Source organism: Microtus pennsylvanicus, chromosome 7, assembly GCF_037038515.1.
Source record: "Microtus pennsylvanicus isolate mMicPen1 chromosome 7, mMicPen1.hap1, whole genome shotgun sequence".
Classification (NCBI taxonomy): domain Eukaryota; kingdom Metazoa; phylum Chordata; class Mammalia; order Rodentia; family Cricetidae; genus Microtus; species Microtus pennsylvanicus.
In genome coordinates this window covers 116546168-116561910 of record NC_134585.1, presented here as the reverse complement: position 1 = coordinate 116561910, position 15743 = coordinate 116546168, and positions in this window count along the sequence as shown.

The window sequence follows — 15743 nt, the reverse complement described above, 5'->3', positions numbered from 1 at the left end:
GTTCCCCTACTGATTATATATCTAAAGAGGAGAGAATCAGTTTCAGTTATCTGCACCCCCATGTTTATTGCAGCTGCTTTTTTTTCACAATAGCCAAAACGCAGAATCAGCCTAGGTATCTTTCCATAGATAAATACATAAAGAAAATATGGCATATATACATGTCTATATACATGTATAAGTTACAGATAAAGATATCTGTATACATACACATATGTACACATTTTGAGACGGAGTCTAGCTGTGTAGCCTAGGGTGTACTCACTATGTAGCCTAAGCTGGCTTTGAACTCATGATCTTACCTCTTCAGCTTTCTGAGTGCCAGGATTGCAGTCATGTGCTACTGCACACATGATGGGCTATCGCTCAGTCATTAAAAGAATGAAATCCTGTCCTTTAAATAAAATTAATCAGGCACAGAAAGACAAATACTGGACAGTCTCAGCTAAATCAGACACTAAAAATGCTGATGAAAGAGAGAGGGAGAGAGGGAGAGAGGGAGGGAGGGAGGGAGGGAGGGAGAGAGAGAGAGAGAGAGAGAGAGAGAGAGAGAGAGAGAAAGAGAGCAGAACAGTGACTACTAGAGTGTTTTGAGTACCTTTCTGCTGCTGTGGCAAGACACCAAGACAAGACAGCTTATGGAAGGGAAGGTTTATTTGGGATTATGTCTCCAGAGGGATGAGAGTCTGCCACCATCATGTGGAGCTCACATCTTGAACCACAAGCACAAAGAGAGAGCAATAGAATGAGTCTTTAAGTTCTCAAAACTCTTTTCGGTGACATACTTCCTGCAACAAGGCCACAACCCCTAAACCTCCCCAAACAGCACCACCAGCTGGGAACCAAGTATTCAAAAACATGAGCCTATGGGGGAGATTCTCATTCTACCCATCACGTAGAGAAAAGATGGAGAAAGGATGGAGAAAGGATGGAGAATGGAGGTAGGGCAGTTAGGGAGGGACAGGGAGACAGTGGCATAGGAGGAATCTTAAATGTTCTTTTACACAACAAAGTACCAGTTCCTGACAAAAATTAATACTTCTGATGAAGCAGCCAAAAGAATTATGAATGTTCCTAACTCAAAAGAACTGATGTCTGAGGTGATGGAAACGCAAGGTTCCTTGTTCTGACCCTTATCCAATGCATGCATGATTGAAACAGACCAGCCTGTTGGTTACTTTTGCATTATGGTTACGCAACAGTGCCTGCCCCATAGTATGAACCCTCAGTATTTGTTCAATGTTTGAGCCAGGTGCCTGAAAGCAGTTCCAAATTTAAGATCTGTGTTCATTAAAACTTTGAGAATTAGAGAAGATAAGCCTTAAGTAGGCCAGCTAAGGCGCAGAAATGGGTTATGAGTCTAGTGAGTCAGCCTTAGCTCGCAGATAAAGTCTGGAACGAATGCTTTTCTGGTTGGTACTCGGGTTATGAAACCATAATATTTATTTTAATTCTTCCTCCGCAGAGGAAGGCAAGCATCTGGCAAGCAACTCAATGAGATTAATGGTCACAAAATCACCCCTTTGATAACCATAGCATTTGCCACTGCTACCAAAGCAAGCGTGATCAAGCACAGGTCACCCACAGGTCATGTTTGCTCTCCTCTCTGTCCTTGCTCTGGAGGGTAAAAGGGGTTCACTGGCAGCATCCAGAGGGGGCAGACATGGGACTGTGAGGGTTGCAACCACAGAGAGAAGTTTGGACTTAGGATGGGGCAGACATGAGGGTGTTAGGGTTGCAAACCACAGAGAGAAGTTTGGACTTCAGATGATGTCAGCACCCTACAGTGAACTGGAAAGAAAGAGACTTCGGTTTTCTTTCTCAAAAAAAAAAAAAAAAGGAAAAACTACATTCAGACTTTAATGTAGTTATTATACATCTTTGGCATCAAATAACATATAATACATGGGGGGGGTGTTTGTTTTGAGACAGCATGATCCTGGTTTTCCTGGGTCTCACTATGCAGACCAGGCTGGCCTCAAACTCATAGAGACCCACCTGCCCCTGCCTCATGAATTACAGGTGTGGGTCACCACACCAGCTGACATACAATATATTTTAATAGTCTGTCTTTTATTTATCCATTGGCAGTTTCACACATGTGTAAGAATGTGTATCTTAATCCTCTCCCCTCCCAAACACCCCTTCCTGCCTCCCATACTCCTTTTTTGATGGAGGAAGGTCATTGGTTAAAATAAAAGAAGCTGCTTGGCTCTCATTGGTTAGGAGATAGGTGGGAGGAGTAAACAGAACAGAATGCCGGGAGGAAGAGGAAGTGAGGTCAGACTCGACAGCTCTCCGCTGGGGAGCAGACACCTCAGAGAGAGACGCCATGTCCCAGCTCCCAGGCAGACGCAAGCAATGAAGCTCCGACCCAGGATGGACATAGGCTAGAATCTTCCCGGTAAGCGCACCTAGGGGCGCTACACAGTTGATAAGAAATGGGCTAGTCCAGGTGTGAGAATTAGCTTAGAAGAGGCTAGATAGAAATGGGCCAAAGCAGTGTTTAAAAGAATACAGTGTCTGTGTAATTATTTCGGGGCATAAGCTAGCCGGGCAGGCGGCTGGGTGTTGGGGACTCAACCCCGCCGCCGCCCTTATTACTACACTTTTTGAAACCCACTGAGCCCCATTAGTGCTGCCTGATGGGATGTAGTGACCCTATTGTAGACCTGGTGCTGGTCTTACTCATGTAACCAGAGTTGCTGTGAGCTCCTGAGTGCGGTAACCATACCATGTTCAAAAGACAGCATGACACAACACTCTTCCCCATCCTCGGGCCCTTAGATTCTTTCCACCTCTTCTTCCGTGATGTCCCTTGAGCCTCACCAGTGGATAGATGGTGATACGAATGTACTCAGCAGTCACTCAACACTCTGACTATGAATTATGAGTCTCTGCCTTGACTGCTGGCCCTGCAGAGGGAAGTTTCTCTAGCCAAGGTTGAGAGGAACACTAACCTCCAAACATAGATGGTTAGAAGGCAGTTTAACAATGTAACCATTTAGCAAGGCAACATTATTCTAGATTTTCCCCTAGGGTCTTTGAGATTCCAAGTCACAGACTTTTGACCAAGTGTGAATTCCCTCCCGCAGAGCAGGCCTCAAATACAGTCCTCAATCAGTTGGTTCACAACCTTCACACCCCTATTGTACCAGTTGGGCAAATCGTGCCTGGAAGGTCAGTGTTGCAGAAAAACAGCACACAGTAAGTTCATTTCAGAGAATTGGTACTCCTCTTTATAGGGGCATAGGGGCCCAACACTGGAATGCCATCAAGTAACTGTTTATGAGAATAGCTCAGATCTTGTCAGCGGTTCTGAACTGAGATTTTCCTTCGGGACTTTCATTTGCCATGGCAGTGCCTGATCTCTTTTTGCACTTAATGCCTTTGACTCTCATTCCTGGCCATTGGGTTTGTTCTATGCGATGTCACGTGTCCAGGTCACTGTAGAGCAGTAAACTGTCTGTGTGAGCCTTTGAAGAGTCTCAGTTTGTTGACATTGGAATTTAGCTTTTCAAATATATTTCCACACAAAGAGCAGGTTGTCTAAATAATAAGGTTGAACGAAAGCAAAATGGTCCCTAAATGTCTTTGGACACTGGTTTTTCTAACCAAGACCACGAAGCATTGTTTCAACCTTCCTTTCCTTTTTCCTATTGGCAGGAGCCCAAAGGTATCCTACGTGTTTACCCCATAAAGCCTATATCTTAGGTTTGAAAACTGGACGCCTTGTACCCGTGTGCTCCCGTTCCTAAGATACAAGCGGAATGTGGAGCCCAGAGTCTTCTCCATTCTCACAAACATTTAAAAATTCCCTGTGCTAGAATCTTTATAGTCAGACAGTTTTAGGCTCAGGAGATGCCTCTGAAAGCACTTGGGACATAGTCATTTCAGATGGGGAGAAACAATGTTACCTATCACATAAGTTACAAAGTTGATTTATAAGGAACTAAACTCGGTGGCCTTCACTGGATCACAGAGGCCAAAATGAAGTTCAATCCCTTTGTGACTTCTGACTGAACCAAGAACCTCAAACAGCATTTCAGTGCACGGTCTTCTCCTCTTTCCAGAGAGGCGAGGCAGAAATACAGTGTTTTGATCTCTGCCCATTTGAAAGGAAGATGAAGTTCAGGTTGTCCAACTACAAAGGCCAGCAGGTTGGCAAAGTGGTCCAAGTGTACAGTGAGAAATAGGTCATCTACACTGAGTGCAGTGAGAAATACGTCATCTACACTGAGTGCAGTGAGAAATACGTCGTCTACACTGAGTGCAGTGAGAAATACGTCATCTACACTGAGTGCAGTGAGAAATACGTCATCTACACTGAGTGCAGTGAGAAATACGTCGTCTACACTGAGTGCAGTGAGAAATACGTCGTCTACACTGAGTGCAGTGAGAAATACGTCATCTACACTGAGTGCAGTGAGAAATACGTCATCTACACTGAGTGCAGTGAGAAATACGTCGTCTACACTGAGTGCAGTGAGAAATACATCGTCTACACTGAGTGCAGTGAGAAATACATCGTCTACACTGAGTGAGTGCAGTGAGAAATACGTCGTCTACACTGAGTGCAGTGAGAAATACGTCATCTACACTGAGCGAGTGCAGTGAGAAATACGTCATCTACACTGAGTGAGTGCAGTGAGAAATACGTCGTCTACACTGAGTGCAGTGAGAAATACGTCATCTACACTGAGTGCAGTGAGAAATACGTCATCTACACTGAGTGCAGTGAGAAATACGTCATCTACACTGAGTGAGTGCAGTGAGAAATACGTCGTCTACACTGAGTGCAGTGAGAAATACGTCATCTACACTGAGTGAGTGCAGTGAGAAATACGTCATCTACACTGAGTGAGTGCAGTGAGAAATACGTCATCTACACTGAGTGAGTGCAGTGAGAAATACGTCATCTACACTGAGCAAGTGCAGTGAGAAATACGTCATCTACACTGAGTGCAGTGAGAAATACGTCATCTACACTGAGTGCAGTGAGAAATACGTCATCTACACTGAGTGCAGTAAGAAAAAGCTAATAGCACAACTGTCCACGTGGGCATCCACCCCAGCAAAATGGTTAGCACCAGGCTAAAGCTGGACAAAGAATGCAAAAAAGATCCTGGAAGGGAAGCCAAGTCTCAACAGTAGGAAAGGAGAAAAACAAACACAAGGGAGAAACAATTGAGAAGATGCAGAAGAGGTGTCTCATATAAAACTTCCATTAAAGATGCTTACTTAAGTTTTTTTCTTTAAAAAAAAAGGAAGAAACAAACTAAATGTGAATTTGAGTGTCCAAGAGTATTGTGAAGGACCCAATGTCTTTAGTTGAGAATCACACAGTGCCTGAATTTCACCAGTGACTACAATGAAATCAAGAATTATCTCTCACGCTGGTGGTAGGTGGTGCATGCCTTTAATCCCAGCACTCAGAGAGGCAGAGGCAGGTGAATCCCTGTGAATTCAAGGCCAACCTGGTCTACAGAGCAAGTTCCAGGACAGCCAGGGCTACACAGCGAAACCCTGTCTAGAAAAAAAAAGTATCTGTAACATGAGGAGCGGCCTTGTTGGGGTTTCTGTCCAGCCTGGTTCCTGCAGTCATTAAGCCCCAAAGAAAATCACACAGAGAGTCTGCATTACTTATAAACTGATTGGCCCATTAGCTCAGGCTTCTTATTAGCTGTTGTAGTTTATATTAACCCATTATTCTTATCTATGTTAGCCGTATGGCTCGGTGCCTTTCTCAGCTGGGTAGATTACATGCTGCTTCTTTGGTGGTCTGGGCAGAAGTGCAGGAAGAGCTTCCTTCTTCCCAGAATACTCCTGTTCTCATCGCCCCACCTCTACTTCCTGTCTGGTTGACCCGCCTGTACTTCCTGCCTGGCCAATCAGCGTTTTTTCAAAACATGTTTGACAGAATACAGACAATTTTCCAGCACCAGGTATCCCACATTGTTGAGGTTCAGTGGCACCTCACTAGCTATGGGGAGGTCCATAGAAATAGTAAATTCCCTATTTTCATGGCCTTTTTGCCTATTACGTATTTTCAGCATTCATATTCTTCTCTATAATATGATGGCGTGTTCAAGTCCTTACTCCTGTGACTTACTCAAGTGTTTTCCAGTGAGGAGAGACCATAGATTTGTTTTTTTTTAATGCAAATGGACGAATATGTTGTGTGGGGGCAGCAGAGGAATGAAGTGAATGAGTGAAGTCCTGAGTGAATGTGTGCTGTTGGCATAGGCACAGCCAAATCAAGGGCTCCTAGCCTTAGACCCATGGGAAGATAGACCTTCCGTTATGGTCCATGTGCGGATGTTAGCAGTGTGTGCAGAAAATGTCCACAGTAGCTTTCTCCCTCTAGATATTCATGGTCTGACAACTGCTCCTACACATAGCCTGTTCCTACCAAGATTAGCTACACCATCTCCTTGATCCAGCTGCATACCGTAAGCCCTGCCTCCTTGTGCCGCTGTATGCAAGAAACTCTCTATTCAACTCTGTATAATAAACACGCTGAGTTTCTGATACTGTGGTTTCTCCATGAGATAGCCCAGTTACTCAAACCCAGCTCTTCTGTGTCCACTTGTCTGTCATTTCCTCATTCCTGTATTGTCCCCATTCAGGTCCATCCCTGGAGCCATACTGAATGCAGCATGAGTTGAAGTTTTGAATATGCTTGCTTAGATCATCCCTACCCTCTGCTGTGAAAACTACCTAAATCCGATAAGGGCTTTGTTAGTTAAAACTTCCTGTGCCCAAGTGGGACCTCCTGAAACTGAAAAGCTTCTGTAAAGCAAAGGACATGGTAAAAAAAAAAAAAAAAGACAAAATGGCAGCCCACAGAATGGGAAAAAGTCTTTATCAATCCCACATTGGATAGAGGGCTAATCTCCAAACTATATAAAGAACTTAAGAAACTAGGCACCAAAATACCAAATAATCTAATTTTAAAATGGGGTACAGATCTAAACAGAGAATTCTCAACAGAAGAATCTCAATGGCCGAAAGACATTTAAGAAATTACTCAACATCCTTAATCATCAGGGAAATACAAATCAAAACAACTCTGAGATGCCATCTTATTCCTGTCAGAATGACTAAGATCACTAATGACAGTTTATGTTGAAGAGGATATGGAGTAAGGGGAACACTCTTCTACTGCTGATGGGAGTGTGAATTTGTACAGGCACTTTGGAAATCTGTATGGTGGTTTCTCAGAAAAATGGGAATCAATCTACCTCAAGACCTAGGATTACCATTCCTGGGCATATACCCAAAGGATGCCCAATCATACCACAAGGACAATTGCTCAACTATGCTCTTAGCAGCATTATTCATAATAGTCAGAACATGGAAGCAACCTAGATGTTCCGATGTTCCTCAACAAGCAATACATAAACAAAATGTGGTACATTTTCACAATGGCCTGTCACTCAGCTGTTAAAAAAATGACATAATGAAATTTGCAGGCAAATGGATGGAACTAGAAAACAGTCATCCTGAGTGAGGTAACCTAGACCCAGAAAGACCAATACGGTATGTACTTACAAGTAAATACTAGATGTAAAGCAAAGAATAACTAGGCTTCAGTCCACAGCCCCAGAGAAGCTAAGTAACAAGGAGGACCCTAAGAGGGATTTATGGATCATCCTAGAAGGAGAAATAGATGAGCTCTCCTGGATAAATTGGGGGTAGGGGTGGACAGGTAGGGGGAATGGTATAGTTGAGTTGGGGAGGGACAGAGAGGGAGAGCAATGAACATTATCTTGATGGAAGGCGCCATTATGGAGTAGGGGAGAAACCTGGTGCTAGGGAAATCCCCAGGAATCCACAAGGATGACCCCTGCTCAGACTCCTAGCAATAGAGGAGAGGGTGCCTGAACTGGCCTTTCCCTGTAATCAAATTAGTGACCACCCTAATTGTCATCATAGAAGCTTCATCCAGTGACTGATGGATACAAATACAGAGATCCACAGCCACACACTGGGTCAGCTACAGGACTCGGTTCAAAGACAGGGAAGAGGGATTATTATGAACAAAGGGCAGGGCAGGTATGGGTGGAGGTCAAGATCATGATGGGGAAACCCGCAGAGACAGCTGATCTGAGCTAGTAGGAGCTCATAGACTCTGGGCCCTCAGCTGGGGAAGCTACATGGGACCAAACTAGGCCTTCTGCATGTGGGTGACAGTTTTGTGGCTTGGTCTGTTGGTGGGGTCCCTGGAAGTAGAACCAGGATCTACCCCTGGTGTATCATTTGGCTTTCTGGAGCCCATTCCCTGTGGTGGGATGCCTTGTTCACCCTTGATGCAGAAGGGAGGGAATTGGTCCTGCCCCCAACTTGATATATCATGCTTTGTTGACTCCCCACGGGAGGCCTTGCCCTTTCTGAAGAATGAATGGGGGTGGGGGGAAGGTTAGCAGGAGCAGGAGAAGGGGATGGAGGTTGTTGACAGATATTTCTGCCCCACCCTGGCCTGCAGCTGTTCTGTCCCAAAGAAACACACAGAGGTCTACATTAATTATAAACTGGTTGGCATATTAGCTAAAACTTCTTATTAACTCATAAAACTTACATTAACCCATAATTCTTGTCTTGTTAGTCATGTGGCTTGGTACCTTTTATCAACGAGACATTCTCATCTTGCTTTCTCTATGTCTGGATGATGACAGCAGACTGACCGTTTCCTCTTCCCAGAATTCTCCTGTTCTTGTTGTTGCCCCACCTATACTTCCTGCCTGACTACAGGCCAATCAGCGTTTTATTAAAATAATACGAGTGACAGGATACAAGATCATTGTCCCACAGCAGAGGGTGAACTATGGTTGATATGAAAAATAAATAGAAAATTTAAAATAAAAAATTTTTTGAAAGGAGGGAACCTAACCATCTATCAATGTCTTGAAGTCCTCCAAATACTTGTATCCTATGATAAAAACTTATATGAGTAGTTTAATTGCAGAAAAACCTTTCATGTGCCAGTTTATCTCATTAAAAAGGTGTGTGTGTGTGTGTGTGTGTGTGTGTGTGTGTAGTTAGTATGGGTATCCCACAATAATATAGTTCTTTCACATATTGAATATATGCGTGGAACCAAATCAAAAAGTTCTCTACTAATGCCAAACTATGTGCCAGCCCATGTATTAGCTTCTAGTAGGCAATACCCTAGTCCTCACTGATAAGGTTTGGTTTTGTTTTTACATTTATTTATTTATTTATTTATTTGCTTTGTGTGCACCTGCACACGTCATGGTGCATGTTGTAGAGGTCAGAGGACAACCTGCAAGAACTGGTTCTCTCTTTCTACCATGTGGGTCCCAGGGGTTGTACTCAGGTTGCCAGGCTTGACAGTGAGAGCCTTTATCTACTGAGCCATCTTGATGAGCTCTTATTTCTCACTTCAGAGGTGATGAAATTAGTGTAAAAAAATGTTTACCTCCTGAAATCTACCTCAAGGTAGATTCCACATAGCCTTATGTTTGCACCGAAACTGTAGCTCACTCGCAGGCTGAGAAGCACAGTTTTGCTCATGAATATATGTAGCTGCTTCTGCAGGAATCTTGAAAGGGCACTGATGGACTAATGGAGCTTACACTGTGGATCAAAGCTGGCAAGTTGTTCCCTAGGAAAGCACAGGATTTCTCTCCACTGACAATGAGTAAGCATGCCTGTGCTCACATCTCTGCTTCTAAATAGAACCAATCTTTTGTTTTCCAATCATACGACTGAAAAATATCTCATAATCTAACATTTCCTTGGCTATTGACCTAATTGAATATCATTTTATAAACTGGTTGGCCAATCTTTTTTTTAATAAAAAAAATACTTGGGTTTTTCTGTTGCACTCTTTCCTTACAGATCAAATATTTTAGATCTGAATCTTTTGCTGAATATGTTATGAGTATGTTTTTCATGTAGAAAATAATGATATTGGTTTGATTTATAGCTTGTTAAATATGCCTTGTCTATAGAAGTTTGAATTTCCAGGTGTAAAATTGTTTTCATAGTTTTGGATTTTTGTTTTTTAGTAAGAGAAGCTCTTCAATTACACCAATATTTTATTAGTTATTTATCTATGTTTCTTTTAAATATTTTATTAGTTATTTGTCTATGTTTCTTTTAAATATTTTATTAGTTATTTATCTATGTTTTTATTTAAATTTATTTATTTTACATATATTATTCTGGGCACCAGATCTCATTACAGATGGTTGTGAGCCATCATGTGGTTGCTGGGAATTGAACTCAGGACCTCTGGAACAGCAGTCAGTTATCTTAACCTCTGAGCCATCTCTCCAGCCCCTATGTTTTTAAAAAATATTTTATTAGTTATTTATCTATGTTTCTTTTAAATATTTTATTAGTTATTTATCTATGTTTCTTTTAAATATTTTATTAGTTATTTATCTATGTTTCTTTTAAATATTTTATTAGTTATTTATCTATGTTTCTTTTAAATATTTGTCTCTGGGGTATGTTTTTTATTCTTTATGAAGTCAGAATCTAACTTTAATTTATTTTCCCAAATAGGGAGCAGATATCTTTTATCTTGGGGATTTGAAACAGCACCTTTACTGCTGACTAAATTCCCTTATATTTGAGTATGTCGCTAACAGTTTTATTATCTGTCTGACTTTCTCCCCAGTGGCACACCACTTCAAGCATTATAATGGTGTGGTTTGTTTTGAGAATTTCTTTTTTCAGTTTTTTTTCTTTTAGAAAATGAATACGTTTTTTTCTCAAATCTTCAGTACAAATTTGATAAATCATCAAGGTATGTTTTAAAAAAATCCAGCTGGAATTTTGATGAGGCTAACTTGATATTACCAAATAATGTTTTTTTTTTTTATTTTATTTTTATTTTTCGAGACAGGGTTTCTCCGTAGTTTTTGGTTCCTGTCCTGGAACTAGCTGGAACTAGACCAGGCTGGCCTCGAACTCACAGAGATCCGCCTGCCTCTGCCTCACGAGTGCTGGGATTAAAGGCATGCGCCACCACCGCCCAGCTACCAAATAATGTTAGAAAAATAAAAGGCTTGAACATTTTCTCAGCATCAAAATTCCTTGTTTGGGGGTCATGTTCTAAGAGTTTCAGAGTTTATTGTTTTCTTCATATGGCTCTTGACTATTTCTTTCTGGACTGTCCTGAGGAAGTTTTAATTTTGCTTGCTATTGTCAACGGGTCCCATATTTTCTTACATTTTCAGGTTGGTGTGTAGATGAAAGAAAGTCATAGCTTCATGAGTGTTGGTGTCATGTGTGGGACCGCGATTGGTGCCTTTGGTGTTGGCAGGAGCTTGTTGAGCAGGCAGCAGGAAGACTGTGCTGTATTAGATTTAAATTAAGCCATTTGGTAGAAACCAACTGAGGAAGCCAAAGGAACCAGAGCATTTTGGAGCTTCTGATTGACAGAGGGTTCCAAGCAAAGCAGATCTGGGGGAGTCTGACCTTTGAAGAGAAAGTGTGTTTAATCTGTTTAATTGCTTTATTGTTTTAGTAGGTTGGTTTTTTGTTTGTTTGTTGTTGTTTTCAGTGGATTTTGGAGAACAGGGTTTCATTTTGGGTATGTAAACCCAGTTAATAACTTTCTGGAATTTGACAGATTGCCTCTTTTAAATGGCTAAAAGTGGTTCTGAAGGACAGATGTTGTTTTGGTTATTTGGGTAGACCATATAGATGGCCACAGATCCCCCTTTTCAAAGCTAATCGAGACTTTCAGAGACTACTCTTCAGTACTTCAGGACTCTTAGGCACTTTCGTTTTAGCCGGATCGTTTGTGGAGATGAGTTAGGAACATTTCCCTCTCTGTTGACAATTCTCCCTGTAGAATGTGTGCTGTTCACAGTCCAGTCTTTGGAGACTATGGCCTTCCTGGTCACGAGAACAAGTGACTTACCACAGGTCCCATAGTCCCCTGGGTCTTGGGGCCCAGAGTCAAGGATCAACATATCGGCTATCCTTTCGGTGATTTATTGTCATTGGTGAGAGCCTCTAAGCCACAGTAGCTAAAGGCTCTGAAGGTTTTTACAGTTTGTACTTTTAACTTTTGGGTAATACATAAGTAAAGCTCCGTTTAAATAAAACTTGAATTTTTTTCTTGTTGTTGTTAAACTGTTTTCTCAAGTAGTTAAAAACCTAAAAAAGTTAGCAAAAACACAAGTGGTTATCTTTATTGGACATACATTTTTATATTTTGAAGTCAGTTTTTGTCAATGTTAGCATGAATAGATCAATATAACCTTAGAAATTTTAATAACCTTTAATCATTAACCACATATTCTCTAAGTCTCATCCTCTATAAACCTTGCATAACTCAGATTTTCTGTTACTTACCTTTATACATCTTGGGGGAGCCATTTTTGCTTTTACTTTTTGGGACAAGAATCTTATTATATAAAATTTACCTTTACTTAAAGTATTTTACCCCTTCACTATCTCCCTTGCTTACTTGCTGTGTTTATTTTTATTTATTTTTTTGTAAAGAAAAGTTGAGTCGAAATTACATAGTGGCACAACGTAGCAAATTAAGATTATCTGTACATGTATTGTTGAATTTATGAGGTGCTCTATCTGATTTAGAGAATTAACTCCAAAAGGCTGTATGGTGATAAAGGGGGTAACCACAGACTGCTCCCCCTAACTCTATAACAAAACAGTAATAACAACAACAATAACAAAAACCCCAGCTCCAAAATAAAGACATGGCGACTTGAAAACAGTTTAAAGGTGCTGGGGAGATGGCTTAGTGGTTAAGTCCTTGCCAAAAAAAAATCTGAGGATTGGAAACCATGTAAATACCATGTGGGCATGATGGTCTGCCTGTGGTTCCATTCACAGAAGGCAGAGATGGGATGTCCAGAGCAAGCTGGCTAGCAACACTAGCCATACCAGCAAACCCTGGCTTATCTGAGGTGGAGAGAGAACAAGGTGCTTCCCAGCCTCAGCCTCAGGCCTCCACTCTTGGGATTTGAATTATGTGAGGATATAATGAATTTGTGACATGGCCATGGGATCGTCTGATGTTTCTATTTCTCAAGAAAGGAATTTGGAATGTCCTCGACGTATGGGAAGGAACACAGGAATGCCTGTGGCCTTCTTCAATTGCTGGAGAGTATCTAGGGTCAATGGTGTTCTCGTAGCTCACACGTTTCTTTGAAGACAAATAACTTCATTGTGCTTTATATTACCTTGACCATGCTGGGCCGTGAATCAGGCTTCTCTGCCGAACTGTAAACTAAGGAGCTGAAATAATAAAAACGAGCCTTGTCGTGCTAATTACAACCAAGTGCTCTGCTGTCGTGGTCCCCTGCTGTCCCATTCCAGTTCCTCTGGCATTAATCAGGAGAGGCAACTTGACCAACCTCTCCCACTCCGCATTCACGCCCATCCAAGTGTCAGCACACACACACAAACACACCCCCCCTTACAGGCAACTATGCATACCGTACAACATGAAAAAGTAAAAACCATTTCCAATAAAGATTATTATTGTTCATCTTGTAATATAAAAATATATTTAAATAAAATGAAAACTTCAACTGAAGAAAACTCATCCATTAGAAAAAAAAAACTTCAATCAAAAGCTCCAGCTAACTGCCTCAGTTTCCCCAGTTGGTTTATTCTAGATGGTGCGAGCACCCAGTTTAATAATGTTGCCTCTACGGTGCTGTGTGTTCCGCTGGAAGGCTCACATGGAACACTGTGAACTCTCGGTTGGCAGCTCCAGCTGGCTGTCTCAGTGGGTTTTTGCCAGTCGATTTCTGTTAGCTATTTTGAGCAATCACTTTGATGGTGTTTTTCTATTTATCCACCTCTCATGATGTGTTCTTTGACTTTGGTTTACTTTGGACTTGACATATTCACTCATCCAAAAACAAAAATATCACTTTCGTAAATCATTCTCCGGACCATGCAAAACTGTCACTTTTATATTCTGCCTCTTTTTTATTTTATTTAATTTTTATGTGCATGAATGTTTCGCCTGCATGTGAGTATGTGCGTCACATGCACGCTTAGTATCAGTGGAGGCCAGAAGAGGCCAAGAGCAGCAGGTGCTCTTAACCTCCGAGCTTTCCCTCCAGCCCCTCTGCCTCTTTATTGATCCTGTTACGTTTACTTTGGGTTTATCTTTTTAATTTTAGGAGCATATACAGTCATCGTCCTACTGTTCTTGTTGGGCTCTGGCGTCCAAACACCGAGAAGGAGTCGCCCCCAGAGACCATCTCACACACCACAGCCGATGCAAAAGCATGAGGATTTTATTAATTCTGTCATGACAGGGTCCCCCAGCATTCGGGAGACCGAGGGTACAGTCTACTTTTAAAGAGGCCACAGAAGCAAGTGGGGTTGTTCTTTGACTATTCTGATTGGCTTATTCGAAAGGGCTATTACCGATAATTGACTGGAGAGCTGTTGCCAGATCAGATGAGGTAAGAGGACATTTTGACCCCATTTCCCAGGGGACAGAACCAAAACATACGTATATGGGTAATTGTTCAGGAACTGAGTACGTGCGAGTGTAGCTGTTAGGTCCTTGGTTCCCAGGGGAGGAGGGGAAGCACTATGGCACAGAGGCTGAGAGGATTCAGAATTGTCAAAAATGGCTTCAGGATTGTCTTAAAGTCTTACATTCTCTCAAACTTAAACCATACTACTGCCTCCTCGGTCAGCATCTTGGGGACTCACTTCTTTGTCAGCGGCTGCAGGACTGGTGCGTTCCCTGGTTCCGGCTTTTGCATTGCTTTGGTTCCTACAACTTTCCTGTCTCTATAAAGCTAGTAGCAGAGCATCCTGTAGCACAAATAATTAAAAACCAGAGATAGAAATTGGGGTTTAACCCAAACACCAGAAAAGCAAAGCAGCCAAGCCACTAGAGAAGTTTGACCTCTACCAAGGCTGGGCCACCGCTGACTGAACAGACTAAGCCTCTCTCTAGTGCTGGGATTAAAGGGGTGTGACTCCCTAGTACTGCAATTAAAGGTGTGAGCCTCCAACACCTGGATTTGTTTCTGTTTTGATTTTGCATAGCCCAGGGTGGTCTTGAACTCACAGAGATCCATCTGGCTCTTGTCTTCCAAATCCTGGGATTAAAGGTGTATGTCACCACTGCCTTACCTCTAGTGGCTTTAGCCTTACCTCAGGTCTTCAGGCAAGATTTATTTATCAAGATACAAATAATAAACCACTACAGCATCCTGCTTCCGTTGTTCCCATGGTCTTCTGGTTCTATTGCCAACATCTCCCATTGTCCTTCTAAAAAGCATCCTTGTCCTTGTAAGGGAACCACTTCGATTGATCAGAATAATCTCCACACCTCAAGCATTTAGCCTTCTCACAACTGTGAGGTTCGAGCTGGGATGTGGACCTCTGAGGACCATGTTTTCGCTTACCACAGTGTCCGTGAGGTGTCTCCCTGTGTCCCTCCACCTTCTCTGCGGAACCAAGTACCTACAGCAGGCATGGAATAGGTATTGCGCCATGTGCACGTGACTTCTGACCTTGTGACTGTTGGCAACTTTACTACCCTAACAAACAAGTTTCCCAATATTAAGTCAGATCCTATCCCAATCTGCCAGCGTGAAGCAACTGACTCCAGCGGCTATCTCAGTCAAGACTCAGATGCATTCCACTACGTATAGCCACCACCTTAAGAGAAGTGGCCCCCAAAGGGGAATATCTATTGAATGAATGCAAGCAAAATGCCCACTTGGCAAAAAGAATTAGGAAAAATATGAGCA